We start from the raw sequence: 25273 nt of genomic DNA, 5'->3' as shown, positions 1-25273 counted from the left end.
TCATTGCATGTGCTCTCCCAGCTTGGTTCCTGGCATGGGGTCAGACCTGTGGCACACCCACTTTTTCCGTGTCTAAGAAACAGGGACAGGCCGGGAGCGGTGGCTCATGCCTGTAATCCCAGCACTTTGGGAGGCTGAGGCAGGCGGATCACGAGGTCAGGAGTTCGAGACCATCCTGACCAACATAGTGAAACCCCGTCTCTACTAAAAATACAAAAATTAGCCAGGCGTGGTAGTGCGTGCCTGTAATCTCAGCTACTCAGGAGGCTAAGGCAGGAGAATCACTTGAACCTGGGAGGTGGAGTTTGCAGTGAGCCAAGATTGCGCCATTGCACTCCAGCCTGGGCGACAGAGTGGGACTCTGTTTCAAAAAATAAATAAATAAAAACAAAAAAGAAACAGGGACAATAACACCACTTTTTGGCTGTAGTGAAATTAGATTAATTCAAAAGCATGGTAGCAGGTTCTTTAATAATTCACTCATTCCTGCTCCCCACATTTTAGGCAGCTGCAAATCTTGATCATTCCTGACCCATTCCCATATTAAGAACTTTCACTGTCGTTTTGGAAGTACTCTGAGATTTTTTAGGAAGGAAACCTACTTCCCTTGGAATGCTTATCAGGTCTCTTTATCCTTGAACTGCCTTAGAGACTATTAAGTCTTCATAAATATTGAATGCTTGTGGTCAGTCTTTCTTGGAAGAGGAATATGGAGGTGATTACATATAAAACCAAACTGAAAGCCATCCCAAAGCTTTAGAAAGCATTTTAGTGCCTTCCCTTTTCATCAGTGTGCTCCTTCAAATTCATGATTTAGGGTATTCATGATTTAGGAAAATAGCAAATGTAGCTATTTTCCTCATATATTTCTTGTGGATAAAGTTATTTCAGAATTTGATTACTTTAAATAATCAGTTCTTTTGCACTGCAAACCACAGGCCAGCCAGAATGTCTCTTTCTCTTGCAGAAGTGTGTAACTTGATATTCTAGTTAAGTGCCAATCATGGGAAACACAGGTTTAAGTTAACTACTATTTTAAAAATTAAAATATTTTTATTCTTCAAAACACATACTTCTCAGGCTTTATGACACCATTATTTGAGCCAATATACCATCAAATGAATATAATAAATTATAGTGCTATGAACTCCAGGGAAATTTTATTAATGTTTTTAATATATCCTCATGTGGAATCAACATGTTTTTTATATATTCATAAATTTATGACTTCAAAACTCTTCAATACAGGATGTTACGAATGTTGTAATGGATAGAAAATACATAATTGTGAAATGATGTTCTTGAATTTTCAAACACTCCTGATAATCATTAGCTCTTGCATATACTAATTACAATGAAATTAAAAACTTTTAAGTAATATTTCTGCAACTTAGTTGCTTTGGCCCAAAGGAATTATTCCAGAATAAGCTGGCAGGTTCCTGCTTGGGGAATTAGGATTCCAATGTCCTTAACTTTAAAATAACTTGCATTTCATTTAATGCCTGTTTCATAAAGTAGTCATTCATTTTCATACTAAATTGTAACCGAAGCAAGCCACATCAATAGAGGCCAGTCACTGGGTTTACTGTGTATTAGGTTGGACAAAGTAAAATAGAATGTTAAAAATGGTCACCAGGTGGTTGGGTTTAAAAATAAAAACCTTGCTACCGACTTACAAAGGAAACTGAGAAGTAATCTCCCTGAATCTTTACATCCATATCCTGGTACATAGTAGGTTCACCATAAGACATTGTTGAAGGAAGAATGAGTCCAAAATGGTGCATTATGTTTTGAAAATTCGTGACATAAAATGCTCTGTTTTTCATATCACCATGCTGCAATTGTAGTGGGATTTGTAGTAGAGTTGTACATACTTTTCAGGTTTATATTTTCAGGCTCAACACTCAAGATGCAAATTAGTGACTCCTGGAAACTCAGCTTACAATTAGGACACAGCAGGTGGCAATGGAGTGTAGACCATTGCCATACACATGGTCTACACTGAAGGCCTGAGACACAGCCATAAGACACCTTTCATATATTCTTTCCTTACCTTTTAGTTTTAAGTTTGTTTTTACAAGAACAGTTTTTAATATAAATAGCTAAAATTAAGCAGCTACTAAAAATGCATCTGAAAAATTATTTCTGAAAATGTTTAAAGAAAATGCCATTTTTATTGTTTCAACAATTTTTGTATTCCAGTATTCCCGTCAATTCAAATATATATTTTTTAACCTGTGACTCTCTAATTTGCTTGTTCCCTTGAAATTAGCATCAAAAGCTTTTTATAGCTGCAAGTCAGCATGGTACAAAAAGCTTTTTGGTTATCACTTCCCTAACCTGTTAGCAACTTCCCTCAACTGGGGCTTTTCCAAAATAAGAGAGTAATTTCAATTACTTCTTCACTTTTCCTATTATTTATTTTCTTCTTTTGTTCATACATAAAAAGCAAAATGAAGTAGGCCATGTAAGTGAATGACCTTTTCCATAGGCATAGCTGTTGTTTCCCAGTAGAATGGAGTCATTTCTCCTTGACCAAGAGAAAGACTTCTCCACACCAATATATTTTTTTCTACCAGCCTCCCAGTTTGATGTTGCTTGAATTTTTAAAATTTGATGTACTCTTAGCAAGATTTTAATAAATTTAAGAATCAAATACCTATAACAAAATTTTAAAAACAGAAATATGCATTGTTACAAAATATTAAGACACAGCCAACCCATTGTGATAATCTGGGAAGATGTTCTGAACCACAAATCAAGAAAGCGCATCTACCTAAATACGATTTAACTACAAATTAGGTAACGTTTTTGGAGGCAGCTATAATGCTGTTCTTTTCACTCCAAAATGTCCTTCTCCCAAAGCCTTCTAAATCTAATTAGGGATTGAACCACCTCAAAAACACAAGATGTGAGGAGATAAGGGGTACAAGTTGCAGCTGGAACAGAAAGTTTCAGGTGAAGATGGTATGAAATGGAAATGGAGGAGGGAGAGTTTGAGAAAAACTGCAAAGGAAAAAGAGTGGAAGTTAATATTAAAAATGTACCGGACACAATAAAATACAGAATAAGCACTACAGAAAATTAAAATCAGTAGTGTGGAGGAATATCTGTAGAAGATTTCTTATAAGCACAAGAAAAGGTCAACGAAATGAGATATATATATTTATAAGAGGAAGTCATAGATGGACCAATGAAGAAATAATAGATGCAGAGAGAGGGAGCTCCAGCATCAGAATTACAGGCATTTATGGAACAAGAGCAGTAATCAAAATCATAATCTGAGAATAATCAGCAGCATTGTAAATAAAGACCTTGAGTATTCCATTCAAAAAGGCTCACCATTTTCGGTAAAGACTGATGAAACACATGACTGGATACATCCTGATTATAACTTAAATTTTATATGAAATACTAACACAACAAAACCAAAGTACTATAAGCTTTCAGGCAGAAACATAAAACACACAAGCAAAGGAATAATCAAGATTTCTCCTCTGCAGGTCTCAATGTCAAGGGTCAATGAAGTGTGTTTACAGCTTTGAGGAAAAAGAAGTAGTACCATATCATGCAGCATTGCCTTTCCTGTATGAAATGCAAAGATTGAATCATATGCCAGCCATGCATCCAACTAATAATACTTAGCCAGACAAGAGTTAAAAACTCATACATGAAAAATTGATATTATGAAAGGACTGGGATTTGTTTTAAAATACTTCTAAATATGTATTGTATGTGTGGACAAAAATGAAAACCTAAAGATGTTTAGCAAATAATTTTTATATCATATAAAAAAGAGCAGACTCAGAAATCCCACTTCTAGGTATTTACCCAAGAGAAATGAAAAACTTTGTTAACATAAATCCTGCATGTGAATGTTTATAGCATTTTTTCATACTTACCCAAAACTAAAAGCAACTCAATTATCTAGCTGGTGAATGAATAAACAAACAGTTGTACGTATGTGCAATAGAATGCCAGTCAGCAATTAAAAAGGTGCAAACTATAGATACCTGCAACCACAAGAATGATTTTCAAATATATTATGCTAAAAAGAGTCAGTCTCAAAAAGCTACATATGGTGTGATTCCATTTATGTAACATTTTGGAAATGGCAAATTGTAGGGACAAAACCAACCAGTGGTTGCCAGGAGCTGAGGGTGGGGGAAGAAGCTGACTATACAGGGGCAACCTGAGAGCATTTTTGGGGTGATGGAATTGTTCCAAATATTGGTTGTGGTAGTGGTTACACAACTGTATGGGTTTGTCAAAACTTAAAATTGTATACATCCCAAATAGAATTTTAATATATGTGAGTTTTTAAGTAGGGAAAAAGAGAAGCAGTGTAATCACGAAAGGTAATATCGACATAGCAATGTGAACATACTTAAACACTGAACCACACACTTCAAAGTGGTTAGGATGGTAAATTTTATGTTATGTGTATTTTGTCACAATTTTTAAAATTTTAAATTTAAAGCTACCAAAATAATGTTTGTATAATGGACTATGATGTAATCGTTAAAGTAATTTTTCCAAAGAATTATCAGTGAAATGAGAAAATGCTTATAATATTAGATTAAAACAAATACTAGGGTGAATTAACAGTATGATTTTCAATCCTGTAAATGGCAGAAACAATGGAGGATTAAATGACAAAAGAATAAAGTTCTTGGTGACAGGATTTTGAGTGTCTACCTCTATACTTCTTGGCACATTACTGGTTTGCACTTATTCCTTTTGTAATCAAGAAAAATGGAAGCATCAGAAAGCATATGCAATGAGTGTTACATTGCTGACTCTATCAATCATTTCATATAGGCTCATATTTAAATCATACTGGCAAAAAAAATGACCTCCTATCCACTTTAAAATTATTTGTTCCCATAGAAATAAATATTTTAATAACAATTGAAATAGTATCTATTGACTTTTAATTCAAAATGATTAAGCCTGTGTTTAGCTCTCCTGGCTCCAAATTTGCCGTTGAATTCACCAGGAAATCATAAAGGGAAAAAATATGTAACTCCATTGAAAAACTGGGAAAAGTGCCATGAAGAGATCAGATATTTTTAAGGAGTTTATGTAAAATATAGAAGACAAGCACTGGACTGAGGAAAGTACCCATTGGATGGAATTCCAGTCTCCCAAAGGAAAACTCTGCCTGGAAAATGAGTGGCAGGGTCCCAGAGCTAGTGGCTGTTGGGGAAGATAGGTTATGTGGTGGTCATCCCTGGAAAATTCTCAAACTTACCAGTATTAGCATCCCAAGAATGCTGTTCCAGTATGACTTTGTAGAATCCCATTTGGTAAGGTCAATGGTTGAAATAAAATAGGCCGGCTGCAGTAGCTCACGCCTGAAATCCCAGCACTTTGGGAGGCCGGGGTGGGTGGATTGCTTGAGGCCAGGAGTTCGAAACCAGCCTAGCCAACATGATGTAACCCCATCTCTACTAAAAATACAAAAATTAGCTGGGCGTGGGGGTGTGCGCCTGCAATCCCAGCTACTCTGGAGGCTGAAGCTGGAGAATTGCTTGAACCTGGGAGACGGAGGTTGCAGTGAGCCGAGATCAAGCCATTGCACTCCAGCCTGGGTGACAGAGTGAGACTCTGTCTCAAAAAAAAAAGAAGCATTACTTCCAGCAAATTTCTAACAGAGACTGTTGTACTAATTAAAGGAAGACAGCGAGTGCCCTGCTAACTTGAGTTGCTTCAGTAACGGAAGAGAAATGTCCTAGTGGAGACATGCTACACAAATGCTCCTACATGTACCTTTTCCCCTTTTCATTATAGAAAAGAATACATGTATTCACACATGAGACACACACGTATTGTACATTAATTGTAGTGGTTATATGGACCCTTGGGTAAGAATTGCATGTGAGTACTACTATTAACTAAAGAATTCATTCTTATTTAATATGACACTTCCACAAGACTTTTTGGCCCCCGAACCTTGAAAATTAGTTTCTTAGAATTAAACTTTGAATCTTTGGGGTAATATGCACTAGTAAAAGTTTTACAGGGAACCAATGCCTTGTATTTGCTTTTTTTTTTTTAATGCTTGCCTCTTCTATGAAATCATTATTTCTTCTTTCTTTTTTCCTTTAGGAATTGTGAAGGGCAGAACATTCGGTACAAGACATGCAGCAATCATGTAAGTCCTAAAATAAAATTATTTTATCCAATACAATATGTTCTTAAGTTAAAATATTCCAATGTGTACTCTAAAACTAATGGTCTCTTAATACCCTTTGTGGAAAACTTAAGTATTTCTTTAATTGACAACAGATTTTGTATATCAAATATCTTCCATTTATACTACCTTTTTAGGCCATATCACATTCATGATCTAATTTGGTAAGTATTTAATAATTTCTGAAGTCATAGAAACAATATAATATCAGCAAGCTCCTTCAAAGTTCAGAATGCTTTTATGTTCATTATCTTACCTGACTTTCACCCTGTCTCTGGGCAGCTGAGGTGCGGCTATTTCTCTTTTGCGAGTGAGAGGACTGAGGCTGAGCGAGGTAAAATTATTTTTCGGAGGTCACATAGGAAGAGTAGACTTACTTGAACTGGTCTGTTGTTATTTCTACCTCAGTGTCATGGAATACTATAGGTGACCCATCAGCAAATCACACAGAAATATACAAAACCCTACTCTTATTTTACATCAGTCAACACTAAAAATAAAAATTCAAATATCTTGCTTTAGAAATTTGAAAATAAGGCCAGGCGCATTGGCTCATGCCTGTAATCCTAGCACTTTGGGAGGCTGAGGCAGGCGGATCACTTTAGGGTAAAAGTTCAAGACCAACCTGGCCAATGTAGTGAAACCCCGTCTCTAGAAAAATACAAACTTAGCTGGGCTTGGTGATGCATACCTGTAGTCCCAGCTACTTTGGAGGCTGAGGCAGGAGAACTGCTTGAGTCGGAGGTTGCAATGAGCCAGGATCGTGCCACTGCACTCCAGCCTGGGTGACAGAGTGAGACTCTGTCTCAAAAAAAAAAAAAAAAAATGACAAAAAATAAACACTAGAAAGAATCCATTCTATTTTCCATCCAAAACATTTCCTAGTTATCAGTAAGAAGCTAACTAGAGGTACTTGGCACTTGCCTCCTCATACACAAAAAGACCAAAACAACAAATAAACAACTACAATTAGACTAGAGTGTCTGAGGGAGAGCACTGGAGTATAGCAAGGGAATAGCAGAATGCCTGTGGCACACAGTAACTCAAGATGGCAGCATAGGGAGGAGGGCGAAGTACTCTGCCTCTACTACTCCATCTCCCCTGTCGGGTAAGCAGGGAGCCCCCAGTAGCCCCTATTACCACTGCAGACACATGTAGTCCTTGCTACAGGAGAATGCGGCAGTCCTCACAGGCCCTGAGCCCAGTTTCAGGGAGCTGCCTGGAGTTCCCACAGCTGCATTGCTTCATAGTAGGAGCTCACATTGTGCACTGCCCACCTGCCATGACCCAGGCTGTTATGGCACAGTGCCACCCTGAAACTGGAGCCACTGCTAGAGTGTGCTCTACTCTGGGGAACAGTAACCACTGATCTTTCCATCCCTGAGGCTCCACTATCATTCTTACATGCTCACACAGATGACTGCAGCACCATAACCCCAGCTATTTAGAACCTAGGCCCAGTGAAATGGTGGTGACTCTTGCATCCAAGTCCACATGGCACCCTTCCCTGCAAAGAACAGGTGATCCTGCACAGTTGTGCATGTACCTCCAGCTTGAGAACCAGCCTGGTGACCCTTTCTCTGGCAAAGCTGCACCACTACTGCTCTAAACTCCTGCAGCCTAGGCCATTGAGGCGTTCACAGATATTACTACATGGATTACAGCTGATGAAACTGTATGGAGACCCAACTACTGTGTCCACCCAGAACCAATGTGAATTCACACTACTCAGCTGACACCCTAGGACACATTTTTAGGAAAAAGTCTTTCCTTATAAAAGCTACTCTGTAAAATTAGAAGCAAAAACAGATTCAGTAGATGCACGGATATCAAAGTAGATACACAAGGCTGGGTGTGGTGGCTCACGCCTGTAATCCCAGCACTTTGAGAGGCGGGGGCAGGCAGATAACTTGAAGTCAGGAGTTTAAGACAAGCCTGGCCAACATGGTGTAACCCTGTCTCTATGAAAAATACAAAAATCAGCCAGGTGTGGTGGCACACACCTGTAATCCCAGCTACTTGGGAGGTGAGGCAGGAGAATCGCTTGAACCTGAGAAGTGGAGGTTGCAGTGAGCTGAGATCACACCACTGCACTCCAGCCTGGGTGACAGAACCAGATTCCATCTCAAACAAACAAGCAAAAAACAAAGCAAAGTAGATACACAAGAAACTTGAGAAAGCAAAGAAACATGACACCTTCAAAGGAATACAATTCTCCAGTAACCCCAAAGAAAAGGAAACTTACAAAATGCCTGAAAAAGAATTCAAAGTAGTGATCTTAGGGAAACTTGTGAGATACAGAAGAATACAGATAAAAAATTTAATGAAATCATTTGAATTTACAATAGCTATATTTACAATAGCTACCAAAAAGTAAGATACTCAGGAATAAATTTAACCAAGAAAGTAAAAGATCTTTACATTAAAAATTATAAAACATTAATGGCCGGGCATGGTGGCTCACACCTGTAATCCCAGCACTTTGGGAGGCTGAGGCAGGTGGATCACGAGGTCAGGAATTCAAGACCAGCCTGGCCAACATACTGAAACCCCATCTCTACTAAAAATACAAAAAATTAGCTGGGTGTGGTGGCAGGCAATTGTAATCCCAGCTACTTGGGAGGCTGAGGCAGGAGAATCACTCGAACCCAGGAGGTGGGGGTTGCAGTGAGCTGAGATTGCGCCATTGCACTCCAGCCTGGGCGACAGTGCAAGACTCTGTCTCAATAAATAAATAAATTAATTAATTAAATAAAACAGTAATGAAATAAAGAGGGTGCAAAAGGAGGTTCTCATGGATTGGAAAAATTCATATTGTTAAAATGTCCTTACTATCCAAAGTGATACACAGATTTAATACAATCCCTGTTAAAATTCCAGTGACATTCTTCACAGAAAAAAAGAAACCGTAAAACTTGTATAGAATCACAAAAAGACTCTGAACACCCAAAGCAATCTTGATTAAAAACAAACAGACACTGGAGGCATCACATTACCTGACTTCAAAATATACCACAAAGTGATAGTAACTAAAACAGCACGACATTGGTGTAAAAATACACGTAGATCAATGGCACAGATTAGAGAGTCCAGAAATAAGTCCACATACCTACAGCCAACTGATTTTCAACAAGGGTGCCAAGAATACACACGGGAAGGGACAGTGTCTTCAATAAATGATGCTGGGAAAATTGGATGTCTATATGCAGAAGAATAAAACTGGACCCCTATCTCTCACCGTGTACAAAATCCAACTAAAAATAAAGACTTAAATGTAAGACTTGAAAATATGAAACTGATAGAAGAAAACAGAGAAAATACTTCATGACGTTGGACTGGGTAAGGATTTTTAAAATATGACCTCAAAAGCACAGACAATAAAAGCAAAAATAGACAAATGGGATTATATTAAACTAAAAAGCTTATGTACATCAAAGAGAACAATCAAGAGTAAAGAGACAACCTGTAGAATGGGAGAAAATATTTGCAAACTAGACAGCTGGACAAGGAAATAATATTTAGAATATATACGGAATTCAAACAACTCAATAGCAAAAAAACCCAAAACAAGTAATTTGATTTAAAAATGGGCAAAAGGCCTTAATGGACATTTCTCAATAGAAGACATAAATACCAACCCAGGTGTATGAAAAAATGCTTAACATCACTAATCATCAGAGAAATACAAATCAAAACCACTATATCACCTAATTCCACATAAAATGATTATTATCACAAAGACAAAAGACAAGTGTTTCTGAGGATGTGGAGAAAAGGGAACCCTTATATGTTATTAGTGAGAATGTAAATTAGTTCAGTGTTTGTGAAAAATAGTATGGAGTTCCTCAAAATTTTAAAAATAGAACTACCATATGATCCAGCAATCCCATGACTGATTATATATTCAGAGGAAATGAAATCAGTATATCACAGAGATATCCTCACTCACGTGTTTATTGTAGCACTATTCACAATAGCCAAGGTATGGAATCAACTTAAGTGTCCAACAATGAATGAATGGATAAAGAAAATGTGGTATATATACGCAATGAAATACTATGCAGCCATAAAAAGAAGGAAGTGCTGTTATTTGTGACATGGATGAATCTAGAGGATATTATGTTAAGTGAAATAATCCAGGCACAGAAAGACAAATATCACATAATCTCATTCATATATGGAATCCAAAAAAAAACTTGATATCATAAAAGTGGGCAATAGAACAGTGGTTACCAGAGACTGGGGAGGGCAGGGGGCAGGTAGAGATTGGGAGAGGTTAGTCAAGAAAGTTACAACTAGCAAGGAAGGATGATTTTTGGTGTCCTATTGCACAGTAGAGTAACTATAGTAAACAGCGAGACATTGTATATCTCAATTTAGCCAGAAGAGAGGATCTCGAATGTTCCCACTACAAAGAAATGATAAATTTTTGAGGTGGTGAACATGCTAATTACCCTAATTTGTTCATTATGTAATGTATACATGTATTGAAACATCACATTGTTCCCCATAAATATGTGCAATTTGTGGAGCCCTAAGGAGTTGAAAGGAAACTGAAAAAATGGGCTTAGCTGGCAGAAACAGAAATAGGGGGTAGAGAGGAACAAATGTTCTGAGAAGTAGGGTCAACTGCAAATGGCTCACTAGCACACAGGCATCCTGTTACAAGCATCCAAATCACAGCCCACCTGCACCACGCATCCTGTCGGCAAACATTAAGCCCAAGTAGCACGACCTAAAAAACTCCCCTCCAATCCCTGCCTCTTTGCAGACAGCAGACAGCCTTCCCTCTGCTGTATTGCCCATTGCTTGCTGGCAGTATATCTCCCCTTTTCTTTAAATAAATCTGCCTTTCCAGACTCATTACTGTCTTGGTAAATTCCTTTACTGACTATATGTCGGCCCCAGGCAATCACTAACCATGACATTTTATGTGTTTATTAAAACTTTTAAAAACATTTCCCTCATTGGTGGTGTAGACCCAAATCGAAATGACAAGAATTAAAAGGAAATTCTGAAAATCTGGAGATCTCATTTCAAATGAGATTGATTTATTTTTATCCAATTTTCTCAATTGGCTGTAACTAATTTATTTTAAAAGATCAATTACTGGGGCTTTGTCTGTCTTTCTCCCTTCTCTGTCCCAAGCCAGTGTGAGACATCAGTCCTGGGTAAGGGTTTCTAATCTATGGATCAAGCTTTTTCTTGGTGAGTAGGCCCACAAGTTCTATGGGAGTAGAAAGCCAGCAGTCTTTAGCAACAGCTTTTGACTGAGAGCTCAAGCCATATTTGCAGTCCATTTCTACCAACGATGAAGCTGACATTTCTATCTGTGTCTCTCCACTGGTTCCAAACTTGAATGGGAAAAAATGGGTGCTTATTTACTGGGGCACTCAAACTCAAATATCACTTAGCCAGAAGTACCAGATTTTTATCAACCGAGTCCTTGGAGGGATTTTGGAGCACTACACAAATGTTTCACATCTCTGGTGATTTGAATTGAATCACACTTGATGTTGAGTGACACATCTGCTTGTGAATGCGAATTAACTGAGCTGAAAGTCCAGATGGGGCATGTAGAAGGGAGAGAGAGACCTGAACACAAAGGCAAGCATGTCAGTGCCAACGTAGTCTAGCCTTCCTTTTAAACAAGCATGTGGGTGCATTAGCAACCTCAGAGTTTTATCCATGAGGCTTTTAGATCTACCACCTTTTTCGTGGGTGCATTAGTTGTTTTTATTGCTGCAGTAACATGTTACTATAAATATAGTGGCTTAAAACAAGACAAATGTATAACCTTATGGTTCTGAAGGCCCAAAGTCTGACACAGGTCTTACTGGGCTAAAATTAACATATAGGCAGGGCTACATCATTCTGGAGGCCTAGGGAAAAATTAATTTCCTTTTTTTCCCGGCTTCTAGAGGCCACCCATATTCCTTGGCTTGTGATTCCTTCTTCAGTCTTCAAAGCCAGCAACGTTGCATCTGTTTGAACATTTTTCTTTTTCTTTTGAGACTGAGTCTCACTCTATCACCCAGGCTGGAGTGCAGTGGCAGGTTCAAGCGACTCTCCTGCCTCAGCCTCCTGAGTAGCTGGGATTACAGATGCTAACCAGAATGCCCAGCTAATTTTTGTATTTTTAGTAGAAACAGGGTTTCACCATATTGGCCAGGCTGGTCTCGAACTCCTGACCTCAAGTGATCTGCCTGCTTCGGCCTCCCAAAGTGCTGGGATTACAGGCATGAGCCACTGCACCCGGCCTGAACATTCTTCTGTAGTCATATCTTCCTGTGACTGCAGCTGGGCATTGTTCTTCCACCTAGATAATCCTAGATAATTTCTCTGTCTCAAGGTCTCTAACTTTAGTTATGTGTGCAAAGATCCTTTTGCCATGTAAGGTAACATAGTCGCAGGTTCCAGAGGTTAGGTCCTGGACATCTTGTGGGCCAAGGTGGTGCATTATTTTGCCCAACACAGTGGGATAGATAGCTAAAGTTTTCTTTGGTCTGACAATTTCCTTGTAGTCATTCAAGAACAAATTTCAAAACAGTATGATTTCCAGCAATAAGTTGTGAAACTATTTAAAACGATTTATTTTAAACCCCAGATCACGGTGTTACATTTTAGGATCTCATTCTAGAGTTTTTCTGTGTGTGTATCACTCTGCTCTAGCTAATTCCAAAAAGGAATCTATTATCAACACAAGTGTTAGAGTATTGTGCCACATAGTACAGACATAAAATGTAATCTGCTAAAATTATGCACATTAGGTGAAATGGTTAGGACTTTAGTGTACTTGAGTGAAGATATGATGCCCCTGAAGCTCTCTGGGCCTTGGGGGTTACCTGTGGTCTCTAATTTATGGTCCCTCTGGGAGAATGTGGCAGAAATCTTTCTAGGCTGGTAAGAAATAGATGCTTGGGGTAGGGTAGGAAGGAGGTGGAGAAGCAAGTGCTGCCCTTTTTAGTTCTCGGAGTTGGAATCCTTAGAGAGTCCTAAGAGAGGTTTCATAAGAATGTAGCATCAGTTGCTATGCTTGTCATTGCAAACTCAGAATTTCCAACAAAATTCCTTATTTGGGAAATAAGGGAAGGTTGTGACAGTGGAAGTGTCCAGAGTATCCCTTTGTCTCCACGTGCCACAGTATCTGCAGCTGTGCATGCCTAAGCTGTGTTGCAAACCAGAGGTGCATAAATGAAGCCTCAGCTTCAGCGCTGATAATCTGTAAGAGCCCATTCCTACACAGGAGAGATCATGCAAGTATATTTCTGAAAATACTATAGAAACATTGCAAACACGTTGAGTGCCATAAGTGGATGTAACCACAATGAGCTTGGAGTATGAATATGGTTACATCTTTTTTTTCCATGTAATTAATTGAACTGCTTCCTGCTTTATTAATTGGGGGCTCAAAATATCCACCTCACCATAGCAGGAGTGGGGACCAGTCTGCAACCCACCCCACCTCAAGTGGAGAGAGGACCAAGTTCTGATGAGCATCCCCCTGCTGTTACTTCTCACTGCCTTCTCACTGCCATGCAATGCCTTACTGAAGACTGGCCACACTAGTTCAGTGGTTAGTGGAGTTCATTTTACCTGGAAGTGGGGATGGTCATTCACTCTTCTGAAGGAAGTTGCCTTTAGTGATTCTAAGATGAGGAGTTCTTTTGAGGGAGACTTGCCCCCTGATTCAAACATGCCTACACCTATATTTCCAGGACCATAAAAGCCCTGTATTGAGGGACAGCAGGGTCTTTCAGTCCCATCCAAGAGATGTCATCATCAATGGCCAAACTCAGTCTCTATCAGAGTAGTCTGCTGTATGGAGAAGGAGGTGTTTCTGTCAGTGAGCCTTGGAGATCTAACACTGGATCATATTCCAGAGATTGCTAAAAGTTCTATTTCTCCATGGGAATGTCTGAAGACTCAGGCTCTCAGCCTTAAGACCATGGGCTATTGTCTATATGTGTTGACTTCCTCACACTTAACCGAAATAATAATAATAATAATAGCTCATACTTATTAAGTACTTCCTGAATGCTAGGCATTATTCTAAGTGCCATTTCATGAATAAATTAATGTAATCCTCACACTAACCCTGAGAAGTATGTGCTATTTTTATTTCCACATTTACAAAGGAGATTTAAGTAACCTGCCCAAGGTCACAGAACCGAATTTAACCTCAGACAGTCAGGTTTCGGTGAGTGCACTCCTAACCACTCTACTACACTATACAAGAGTATGGAAAGGCTGTAAGCTTTGTCAGATAATAAAATGATGCTGCAGACAGCAGTAGCTAAAGCATGGTAGCTTTTGGCAACACATAAGCACAAGAATTGCTGTGGTACTGGAGGGACATTATACTTCCAGATACCATTGTAGAAAATCTAACTCTGGAACTGTAGGGCAAACCTTCTAAATAATCTTAGTTGGCAAGGGTCAGAGATCAGGGAAGAGCAGGGAATTAATTGAAAGAAACACAACTGAAGGGAGTCAGAGAAAGGAAATCCTCCATGGCTATTGGTTTTCTACTACTCCAGCAGCCTGGGTTGGATCCCTAGCATAGGAGAGGATCCAGCTTAACGAGGACAGACTCTGACAGTTGCATTTCAGAATTCTGCCCACCTCAGCAGAAGACACTAAAGAAAAAAATTCAGGCACCCAAGAAAAGATAAAATGTTCTTTTGTTATGAAGCCTAGTTGTAACAGGGACATGCCTTCACAGCACATAGATGAAGATGAAGAAATTCCACCCCTGGTGTGCAGGAGATCATGCCTCAAATGGCAGGAGTGGAAGGCATATCCAGGTCATGAGGAGCACACCACCCTCCCTGAGAATTCAGACTTTGGTTCAGTGGCTCTCCTTGGGTTCATTCTGTCAGGGGAGATGGAGATTTGGGCTTTGGGCCTGCAAGATTATGGAACAGAACATGCCTGGGTACGTACATGCCATGGCTCCTGGGTGACTGCTGTCTTCACACATAACCCACTGATCAGCACTTAACATATATCCTTATAACCAGAGACTGGCCCCTGAGTCCTAGATAAAGAATTATCCTTATCGGGGTATTTTGGAGCAAATGGAGAATTTCTAAGAGAAGTCATGCATCTCAGCAGGGAGGTCTGATACCTGAATTCACTGATGAGTCATGTTTTCATAGCAGGATTTATGGGATGAAAGGCAATGATGGAAGAGGCAAAGGGAAAATAATTTTAAGATAAGTATATCATCATTTGGTAAGGATGTTTTTGTAGCATGAACACATTTTTCTATGAGCACAGAGGGAGGCCTGGTGTACTTGCAGAGGGGGCTCCCAGGGCTCCTTCTTGACTTTACAGAAGGGACATTTGATGTGACCCTTGAAGGATCCCTCATACCATGGATCCTATGAATGGCTGGAATCTGACAATTTTCCATTCAGTATTTCTCTTGAAGGTGTTCTTTTTTTTTTTTCCTTGTCATTACTCCTACTCTGGGCAAGAGTCACCCCCTCTCATGTCTGTCTCCAGAGCTTCAGGCCATCTTGCGATTCTACTGTTCCTAAAATGCCATCTTTTATATTTTAGTCCCCTCCGTGGATCCTTATTGCTCTTAAATCTCCTCACGTGCATTCAAGGACCTTCTTATCTTCAGGTAAGATTTATCTCTTATTTAAACTCCCAACTTTCACCCTTTCTGGACAAGGCTGCACACTGCTCCTTATAGATAACGAATTTATTTCTGCTGTTTCTCTTTTGTTATGTCGTTTCCCGAATCTTGTCCTGTTTACATCACACCATCCTTTAAATCCATCTGAGATTTCACCTTTCCACAATTCCTTATTTGCCAACTCTAGCTTATAGTGGCCACCAACAATTTATTTTTATGCTAGAAATGTTGTCATTTGTTATATAAAAGAATCACAAAATTTAGCTCATAGTACAACTTGGATATGAAGTTAAAATAAAATTTTAAAATTTGCTTGTAGCAACAATATTATTTCTCCTGAGTCCCTACTTGCTGGTTATTGGGAGAGGGGATTGGGAGGGGGATTGCCTAAATGTCTGATCCACATGAAAGCTTGGTCCAGTTCTACTATATAAATAATCTCAGGTAATGGCCTGTCTGTCCTGCATAAAAATACTCAGTTTATTAGATAATCTTTCATTCCTGGCTTCTATACAGAAGTTGCCCCCAGGTTTTACAAATCCCCATGGTTTTAGGAGGGGAAGGAGACCTTGTTTTCAAGATGGTTTGGGAAATGGGTGCCTTTTGTCATTTGTTGGCTGTGGCAGCCACCTCCTCTTCCTTTCTCTTCCCTTCTCCTCCTCTCCATCCTCCTCTTCTCTCTTCCTCCTATCCTTCTTCTCCTCTTTCTTCTTTTCTGAGCTTCCCAGACTGGCTACCTGCACTGACTGACACTTCCTTTTTATTACTTCTATCAGGTTAGAGTCAAGTCTTGCTGATATGGAATCTATTCTTATTAACTTCATCTAATCAATTGTACAATTTAACTCTTGGATAACAATTCTATGTCCTTCATTGCATTCCTACTTTAAGTCTACAAATACCAGTGATAACACTTGTTCAGTGTGTTTCATGTGTATAGAAGCTACATCTCCAATAAGATAACAAGCTCATTGAATGACAGTGGTGGATTATATTTTTTTGTGTGTGTTCTCTCTAGCATGTGACCTAGGGCAAAGCCCATCAAGTATATTTCATAAATAAGTGTTGTTTTCAACTTAACTGATATGAAAAAAATGCTTCTCAGGGAAAGGAAGCAGAAGAATGTTTGGCATTTTGCTCCCTAAATGTCAAATAGACTGTTTAAGACACAAGAATCCCTAGCTTGTCTTGAGCTGGGATGTGGGACCTAGCTGAGCCAGATTAGGCAAGCTTAGTGTTGACACTGGAAGAATGTGAAGTGAATGAAAGCATTTAATATAAGCAGTCAGTGTCTCCCACATTTACTAGAAAGCAGTATTCTGTAATAGAGTGCTTTTTACTTTGAGAATCAGTCTTGGCTTTGTCATATCCTAGTGTGTGTCTTTGGACTAGTGGCTAAAAACTTTCTAGGTCACAGTTTTCTCCATTTGTAGAGTGAGGGTAATAATCCTGACCTACCTAGTTCAAAGGGTGGTGGTAAAAAGAGAATGTCAGTGATTATCCCTGGGAAACTAAAAAGCATGATCCGGATATCAGGCTGCCTTAATCAGATAGCATCATGTGCTTAAGAACAGAAGTCCACTTAGATTAGCTCAGGACAAAGGGGATTCACTGGATGGATATGTGGGTTTTAAGGGAATTTAAGCATAAGCAGACCTTAAGGGCCTGGAGCCAGAAATCAGAAAATGAGGAACACAGGTTACTTATTCCTATTTAAATGCATAGTTTACTGTCTTTCTTCCTGCTTTCTTACCGAATTCATTCTTCTGTGCTGTGGGAACTGGCTTGCTTTGCTTCAACATGAATCTTATAAAAGAAATGGCCAGTCCAACCCCAGATTGATATGAGTTCTTAGCTCTCTTAGCTCCAGCTCTTTTGTTGCAATTCCAAATTTCTGGGAAAGATTGACCTGGTGTGGACCAGATGTTTGCCTCTGGATAGTCAGCTGGGGCCAAGGGGGCTGGTCACATGTACAAATCTGGCCACCCTGAGGCTGACATCCTAAGGTGTCTTCCGCTAATTAACTCTTGTTAATTTTGTGAAACTTCATTGGTTTATGGAATTTAAGGGAGTTGAGAGTTAGCTAGCCGGCACATTCAGTCCCTAGAGAATGCTTGCCATTGAGCCTAATGCAAAGAAGTTGCTTGCATCCTGCTCTCTTAGACACTTTCCTTTGGTTGGTTTCAAAGAGTGAGATATAGAGAAAACTAGCCGTGGCTGGAGGAAGACGAGGTGATGTAATTTTATAACTGATGATCCTTCCTATGGCCAGATGGAGGATACAGTCCTCATTTCAACAGAGAAAAGTCATCGGGCCTGGCACGGTGGTTCATGCCTGTAATCCCAGTACTTTGGGAGGCCAAGGCAGGCAGATTGCCTGAGCCCAGGAGTTTGAGACCAGCATGGGCAACATGGCAAAACTGTCTCTACAAAAAATTAGCTGGGTGTAGTGGCGCGTGCCTGTAGTCCCAGCTACCTGGGAGGCTGAGGTGGGAGGATCACCTGAGCTCTGGAGGTCGAGGCTGCAGTGAGCTGTGATCATGCCACTGCGCTCCATCCTAGGTGACAGAGTAAGACCCTGACTAAAGAAAAAGTCATCCAGTTTTAGTCTTCTTCAGTTTGACTTGCTTCTATGAGTGTAACCTGGTTTAATTTTGCTAAGACAACAAAAATGTGGATGCAATATAGGATTTTGGAATGTTTCACAGCAAAGTAATACAACTAATCTCAGAAGAATGTTAGTTAATTAATTAATTAATTCTATGTATTCCCTATCTACTTCCAAAAGGGATTGAAGGAAGTTTATAAAGGCCAAAAGTGTAAACAATAAAAGACAAACATCAAGTAGCAAAAAGAGGAAAATTGTATTTAAAAATCCTGGCTGATAATTTATAAATATCTATTTGTGGAAAAAAATAAAGCTAGATTTCTGACTTAAACCATTCATCTAAATAAATTCCAAATATAACAAATAGTTAAATATGACTGCTAATCTAGAAAGGAACTAGGAAAATACATTTAAGTATTTATCTGTTCTCAGAGCAGAGTGGGAAAGCATTTCTAAGCCCATTAATAAAGAAAGAAACCTTAAGGGGAAATATTAATAGAGCTGACTACATGAAAATGTAAAACGTTTTGACTTTACAAAGTACCAAAAAAAAAATGAAATGGGGAAAATATTTCCAACAGAAATGACAAAGAGTTGATAATTTCACTATGAAGTTTAATAGTTTCATCTGCTGAAAATAATAAAAAGACAAAAATGCCAATGGATAAAGGCTATAAAACAAATTTTTGAAGAATTAATACAAAAAGCAAACATACATGAAAATATATTAAACAATAAAAAGAAAAATGCAAGCTGGGCACGGTGGCTCACACCTGTAATCCCAACACTTTGGGAGGCTGAGGTGGGTGAATCACTTGAGGTCAGAAGTTTGAGACCAGCCTGGCCAACATGGTGAAACCCCATCTCTATGAAAAATACAAAAGAAATTAGCCGGGCATGGTGGCAGGCACCTATAATCCCAGCTACTCGAGAGGCTGAGACAGGAGAATCACTTGAACCTGGGAGGTCCAGCCTAGGTGACAAAGCAAGACTCTATTTCAAAAAGAAAATGCAAATGAAAACAATGAAGTTATATTTTATACTTTGGATTGGAAAAAAAACTAGAAAATTATAATGGAGGGCAATTTTGCAATATTTTGAATAGTCTATAAAATGTGCATAACCTTGGACTCAGAAATTTTATTTCCAGAAGGAAGTCCTTGGTAAATAATCAAGATTTGTGTGAATATTTAGATACAAAAGATCTATGTTATTTATTCTTTTGTTGAGTAGAAACTATTTTCCAAAGTTTTTAGAATGAATATTTATTACTTTCATAATACAAAAAAGAATACTTTATGGTGTTTTTTTTTGTTTTGTTTTTGTTTTTGTTTTTTTTTTTTTTGCGATAGAGTCTCGCTCTGTCACTCAGGCTGGAGTGCAGTGGCACAATCTTGGCTCACTGCAGCCTCCACCTCCTGGGTTCAAGCAATTCTCCTGCCTCAGCCTCATGAATAGCTGGGACTACAGGCATACGCCACCACACCCAGCTAATTCTTGTATTTTTCATAGAGACGGGATTTCACCATTTTGGCCAGGCTGGTCTGGAACTCCTGACCTCAGGTGATCCGCCCGCCTCAGCCACCCAAAGTGCTGGGATTACAGATGTGAGCCACGGCGCCTGGGGGCTATATTGCTTTTTCGTATCTGTTTTCTTTAATTATGAAGTTTGCATATCAAAAGTAGATTTTTGATGAGTAAAGTAACACTTTTCTCAACTAGTATCTTGCTTTGGAAATATCTGGTGGGCAGAATCAGTAATTTAGTAGAAAGACCAATGAGTCATCAATATTTGTACAAAAATGTTTTATTATGAGAGCAACTGAAGGCATTTACTTTGAATTTATTTGCTTTTGTTGTAGACAGAATTTGAACAAGCTATGTTTTCTGTCATCCATCCTACAGCCAGTTGAAGGCAGGTACTTGGTACCAGTGAAGATATGGGAGGGAGCCTGACAGGGGAGGAAAGACAGATGAATTAAAAACAACCACAACAGGCTGGGCACTGTGGCTCATGCCTTTAATCCCAGCACTTTGGGAGGCCGACACAGGTGGATCTTGAGGTCAGGAGATCCAGAACATCCTGGCCAACGTGGTGAAACCCCGTCTCTACTAAAAGTACAAAAATGAGCTGGGTGTGGTGATGTGCAGGGGGTACTGAGGCAGGAGAATCGCTTGAACCCGGGAGGCAGAGGTTGCAGTGAGCCGAGCCACTGCACTCCAGCCTGGCAACAGAGCGACACTCCTTCTCAAAAAAAAAAAAAAAAAAATCAGTGACAAAGAAACAACAGCAAGTGCTCACAGAGCACAGCAGTTTGGGGCTAATAATCCTTTACATTGAAATGGCTCCTGAAGGCATGGATAACAATTGAATTTTGATGAAGAATTTGAATCCTTGAATCACCTGGAAAAATTAAAAGCATTTGGTTTCCCTTGTTTTAAAAGGAAGGAGATTAGATAATGCATTTGAAAATTTATATTCAAGATGGTTAAAATAGGGCAAAGTTTGGCATCTAAGTCTTGTAATCTCTAATTATCTGGAAAAAATAGCTGGGTGGATGAGTGATCAGAATAATGAGATAATCTCCTGTATAAATAATTATTGCCGCGATCTCTGTAGAATTTCATAGCATACATTCAACTTTGAATCAAAAAAAAAAAGGGGGAATTAGGTGACTCCCAGAGAGAGGCAAGTGGAGTGTGGTCTCATGAGATTCTGGTGAACTGATTTCATCTTCTGTTGGCCTCTCTCACTGGGTGATGTGCCTGTGGCCTTTTCCCCCTGCCCCCAGGACTGCCCTCCAGATGCAGAAGCTTTCAGAGCCCGGCAGTGCTCAGCCTACAATGATGTCCAGTATCGGGGCGTTACTATGAATGGCTTCCACGATATAATGATCCTGCTGCTCCGTGTGCACTCAAGTGTCATGCATGAGGACAAAATTTGGTGGTGGAGCTGGCACCTAAGGTACTGGATGGAACTCGTTGCAACACGGACTCCTTGGACATGTGTATCAGTGGCATCTGTCAGGTAAGCACACTTGCCTCCCAAGCCCCTGCTTCGTGGATGTGCCACACCTGCTGTCAATAAACCGAACCATTTTCTTCTGTACTTTTGTTCATGCAGATGAAAATATTGCTATTGGCCAGGTAGGGTGGTTTACACCTATAATCCCACTTTTGTATTTTTGTACACCAAATACAAATACAAATTGTATTTCTATTCCAATTTTGTATTTTTAGTACAGATGAGGTTTCATCGTGTTGGTCAGGCTGATCTCAAACTCCTGACCTCCGGTGATTCACCTGCCTCAGCGTCTCAAAGTGCTGGGATTACAGGCATGAGCCACCGTGCCCGGCCATAGATTAGTGATTCTCTAACTTGAACAAGCATCAGAGTCACCTGGAGGGCTTGTGATAACAGAGTGTTGGGCTCATCTCCCGGAGTTTCTGATTCAGTAGGTAAGGGATGGGGCCCAAAGATTTGCATTTCTAACAAGTTCCCTGGAGACCCTGAATCTATGGGTCTGGGAAATACACTTTGAGAACCACTGTTTTGGAAGAGTAATACTGGAGAGTCTCTTATTAAATTAAGCTTTCTTATTCAAATTAATTCATTGTTTTGGATCTTTGGGCACAATGATTTATTTACTGAAAACTAACATGAATGCATTCCAACAGATTTTTCAGAGTGGTCTCTGCAGAGTTGTGACGAGTGTGACTGAGACATAAACCCCAGTGGCTTTTAATGAGTGTAAGGATTCAAGACACTTTAGGCCGGGTATGGTGGCTCACCCTGTAATCCCAGCACTTCGGGAGGCCGAGGTGGGTGGATCACTTGAGGTCAGGAGATCAAGACCAGCCTGGCAACATGGTGAAACCCCATCTCCACTAAAAATACAAAAATTAGCTGGGTATGATGGTGTGTGCCTGTAATTCCAACTACTAGGGAGGCTGAGGCAGGAGAATCACTTGAACGCAGGAGGTGGAGGTTGTAGTGAGCCAAGATCATGCCACTGTACTCCAGCCTGGGTGACAGAGCGAGACTGTCTCAAAAAGAAAAAAAAAAATTAAAAAGACACTGTGACAGGTTGTGAGACAGGGATGGCAGGGAAATTATAGGATTCTGCATCTATTCTTTTGACTTCTGAAAAATATTTTTAAAAAATAATGAATGTGTCTAGTATTTTGCCTACCCTATTCTGCTCATAACAAAAACAGTAGTAACAACAGCAGACGAGCAACCTGACCACCTACTAAGTGTGAGGCACTACCAGGAGCTTCAGACTTAAAGTGCTCAAAGGTGAACCTTCATCCTGCTTTTCAAACTAGCTTCAACTTTGTTCATCCCTTTATCTAGAAAATGGCTTCTAGTTGCTTATCCCAAAACTTTGACATCATTCTTGCTTTTCTTTCAACCCACACATTTGATCCATTGCTACATCCTGTCAATTTTCCCTCCAAAGATTACTTTTAATTTAGCACGTCTTTCCATCTTTACTGCCTTTCTTGTAGCCTAAGTCCTTAATAGCTAATCTAAACTGCATTAACATCTTTCTGTTCTGTTCTCCCAGCTCCCACCATGATTCCCTCCAGTCTGTTCTTCAAGCAGCAGCCAAAGTGATTATGTTAAAAGGTAATTCAGAGACTGTCATTCTTGCATTCCCCAAAGCCCTTCAATGGCTTGTCCTTGCGTTAATGATGAAATTGAGGATTCTTGTTTGTCTCCTTTAGGCTCTTCCTACACTGTCCGTCTCCCTGCCCTTTTAAAACAGACTAATTTCTTTCTTCTTTTTTTTTTTTTAAAGAGACAGGGTCTCATCTGTCACCCAGGCTGGGATACAGCAACATGATCATGCCTCATTGCAGACTCATCCTCCTGGGCTCAAGCGATCCTCCTGCCTCAGCCTCCCATGTAGCTGGGACTGCAGACATGTGCCATCATGCTCAGCCAGTTTTTTTTTATTTTTGTAGAGAAGGGGGTCTCGCTATGTTGCTCAGGCTGGCCTTGAGCCTCCCAAAATACTGGCATTACAGGCATGAGCCACCATACCTGGCCTGACTCCATTTTTTAGAGCAATTTTAGATTCACAGCAAAATTTAGTGGAAGGTGGAATTTTCCCATAGGCCCCCCCGCTTCCTTAAATGCACAACCTCCCCTACTATCAACATTCCCCACTAAAGTGATACAGTTATTACAGTCGATGAACCTACGTTGACACATTATAATCACCCAAAGTTCATAGTTTACATTAGGGCTCACTCTTGGTGTTGTAAATTCTATGAGTTTGGACAAATGTATAATGACATGTATCCACTCTTATAGTATAATGCAGAGCAGTTTCACTGACCTAAAAATCCTCTATGCTTTGCTCTTTCATCCCTCTCTCCTCACTAACCCCTGGCAACCATGGATCTTTTTACTGTCTCCATAGTTTTGCCTTTTCCGGAATGTCATAGAGTTGGAATCATATACTATATAGCCTTTTCGGATTGGCTTCTTTCATGTAGTAATATATTATACATTTAAGTTTCCTCAGTGTCTTTTCATGGCTTGGTAGCTCATTTCCTTTTTTTTAATTTAAAAAATTTAAGATAAAAAAATTAAATTAATGGAATGTTTCACAAATTTGCATGTCATCCTGGCACAGGGGCCATGCTAATCATCTCTATCATTCCAATTTTAGTATATGTGCTGCGGAAGCGAGCACAATAGCTCATTTCCTTTTAACACTGAATAATATTCCATTGTCTGGATGTACCACAGTTTATTTATCCATTCACCTACTGAAGGACACTATGGTTGCTTTCTACTTTTGGTAACCAAAAGTAGACTTTTGACAAAAGGTCAAAGCTTACCATGTAATTGTTCCATTTTATAAACCGTCTATTTTTCCCCTTTATTGCCATCAGTTAAGTTTTGGGCTCTTTGACCAAATGATAATAGTAATCCTTCTCAGTGGGATTATGCTTTTGTTTTCCAAGTTCTTGACAATGATCATGCATTGCTTTTATAATTAAAATGAATTGTTATTAAAAGCAATTTAGGTTGGGTGCATTGGCTTCTGCCTATAATCACAACACTTTGGGAGGCCAAGACAGGAGGATTCCTTAAGCCTAGGAGTTCAAGACCAGCCTGGGCAACATGGGAAAACCTCGTTTCTACAAGAACTTTTTAAAAATTAGCTGGGTGTGTTGGCGCAAGCCTATGGTCCTGGCTGCTTGCTACTCAGGAACCTGAGGCAAGAGACTCGCCTGAGTCCAGGTGCTCGAGGCTGCACTGAGCTATGACTGTACCACTGTACTCCGGCCTATGATAGAGCGAGACCCTGTTTCTAAAAAATAAAGATATAAATAAATAAAAGAAATTTAGTCTGGCCTCAAGGAGCGCACTCTGGATAAGGTGATGTTTGGATACTGAGGTTTTGAAAAGTTGAGTAAAAGTTAGATAAACCAAGGTGAGGAAGAGAATGACAAGCAGAAGGGACAGGAATGTAACAGCAGGTGCAGATGTGTTTAAGGGTCCAGGAGTGCATTCTGTAGAGTTGAGGTGAGAATACCCATGGAATAGTGCTAGGAGATGAGGCTGCCAGTGGAGGTGAGAAACCAATCATTAACTTATTCTGAAAGTTGAAAGAGGAGCTGTTTCATAATTTCATAAAGAATTTGGGCTTGTCTTTAGAAAGGTCATTTCAGTGGCAAAGTGGTAGATTATTTGCAGAGGACAGGATGTAGCCAAACAGTAGAAGGTCAAGTATGGGATAACAAGAGCTTAAAATAAGGCAAGAGGTAGGATGAATTAAATGGAGACAAATTCTAAAGA

At 39.6% G+C, this 25273-nt stretch overlaps 1 non-coding gene and 1 pseudogene across 1 annotated transcript; one reads left to right on the top strand and one right to left on the bottom strand.

Annotated features, from left to right (window-relative positions):
• LOC129026621 (putative HERC2-like protein 3) overlaps nucleotides 1-25273 on the top strand; it is a 147073-nt pseudogene that overhangs the window by 42454 nt on the left and 79346 nt on the right.
• On the bottom strand, nucleotides 24057-24161 carry LOC134738410 (U6 spliceosomal RNA). The gene has a single exon (XR_010124118.1). It is a non-coding gene; the product is annotated as a U6 spliceosomal RNA (small nuclear RNA).

The sequence above is a fragment of the Pongo pygmaeus genome, chromosome 16, assembly GCF_028885625.2.
Source record: "Pongo pygmaeus isolate AG05252 chromosome 16, NHGRI_mPonPyg2-v2.0_pri, whole genome shotgun sequence".
Taxonomy (NCBI): domain Eukaryota; kingdom Metazoa; phylum Chordata; class Mammalia; order Primates; family Hominidae; genus Pongo; species Pongo pygmaeus.
The sequence above is the reverse complement of the archived record's forward strand: the minus strand, read 5'-3'. Positions and strand labels throughout refer to the sequence as shown.